At 50.5% G+C, this 1326-nt stretch overlaps 1 protein-coding gene across 3 annotated transcripts in view; it reads right to left on the bottom strand.

Moving 5' to 3' along the window:
- The window catches only part of Pip5k1b (phosphatidylinositol-4-phosphate 5-kinase type 1 beta), a 411290-nt gene that overhangs the window by 289892 nt on the left and 120072 nt on the right, over positions 1-1326 (bottom strand). Inside the window, exon 1 of one of the 3 annotated variants that reach the window (XM_033757716.1) lies at positions 1148-1315. The exons of 1 other annotated variant lie outside the window; for it this stretch is intronic. The gene's annotated coding sequence lies outside the window, so the exon portion shown is untranslated. Of the gene's footprint in view, positions 1-1103; positions 1316-1326 lie in introns of those variants that run through there. One more of the 3 variants, XM_033757715.1, reaches the window with a different exon arrangement.

Raw genomic sequence — 1326 nt, 5'->3', positions numbered from 1 at the left:
GTGTGTGTGTGTGTGTGTTTAGACTTGGAGATGAGGTGATCTGGCCCAAATGCAGCACCAGAACTGGAACCCTGCTCACCAGCCAGCATGTTTAGCTGCCCCTGGTCTATTTGCTACATGCACTGTGTGTCCTCATTACCGCCAGAAGTTGGACAATGGTAGACTATAACACAGCAATGAACAAGACAACAAGAAATGAATTCTGGTCTTGTAAAACACCACTAAATTAGACGTCATACCACAGAAAACTCCCATCACCTGTCTAGACCTCAGTTTCCCCAATTGTAAAATGTGAACGGCAACTCACAGCGACACTATACAGATGACAAGTTTTTTTCCCAGGGGTTCCTTTCAGCTGGGCATACCATGACAAAAGCTTCCATGAACGCTATTTAATTCATCACATTAAGTTCTAATGAAACCAATTCTCTGACTTCTGACCACTCCAACAACTGCAAAACACTTCAGCCTCGCTTCTGAATCAGGGAAGTCTGCTAATGGATGCAATTCACAAGAGGGACAAAGGGGTTCCCCAAACCTGAATACTGAGTGGGGAGGACCACTCTTCCCGCGCTGGAGATTAACACATTCTGAGTTCGCCCCCCCACCCAGACCCTAGAGGGTCATTCACCTTAAAGTCGGAGCCTCTAGAAGGCACAGAATGTCTTCCAGAAGCAGTGGTAGGGGGTGTTATTTTTAGTCTGCCATACACTCCCTTCAAAAAACATCAATGTAACTACCTTCCCTCCTTTGGATCCCTGATTTCAGTAGATCAGATAAAAAAATTCACCAACCTATCCAAACAACTTCTCTGGAACAGCTTTCTACCCAATCTTGCTGGGCACCAGAGACAAAGAGCTGCGGGGGGGGGGACGCTGAAAACATTCATCTGCATAGATGAGAGATAAGCAGACATTTGTCGTCTTCAGTTCAAGCGACTCCTGGCACCAGCATGGCAAATCATACCCGGGCATTCTCCCTCCAGACCGTCCTACACTCCCACCCCCCGCCCAAATGTTGAAGCGTCACGTTGACTGGGCTGGGGGAGAGCGCGGGGAAACGCTGAAGTTGGCCGCTGCGTTTAGGCTGGAACCATACCGCACCTGTTCAATCCAGCTTCGGCACCAGAAATGACCAGAACACCGACCTGCAAAAACCCCTCTTGAGATCGCTGGGGCGCCTATCAAGTTCTTCGCTTTTAGTATCGGGGAGAGAGGCGAGACCGCTCCTTCTGCTGCCAAACTCTGCGTGGTCTCCCGAGGACCGGAGGGGGCTTGCGCGCAAGTGAGCCCGGAGTCGCTGCCAAGTGTCACCGCGGCCCGAGGG

The sequence above is a fragment of the Fukomys damarensis genome, unplaced genomic scaffold (genome assembly GCF_012274545.1).
Source record: "Fukomys damarensis isolate Sample0158 unplaced genomic scaffold, DMR_v1.0_HiC HiC_scaffold_31, whole genome shotgun sequence".
Lineage (NCBI taxonomy): Eukaryota > Metazoa > Chordata > Mammalia > Rodentia > Bathyergidae > Fukomys > Fukomys damarensis.
The sequence above is the reverse complement of the archived record's forward strand: the minus strand, read 5'-3'. Positions and strand labels throughout refer to the sequence as shown.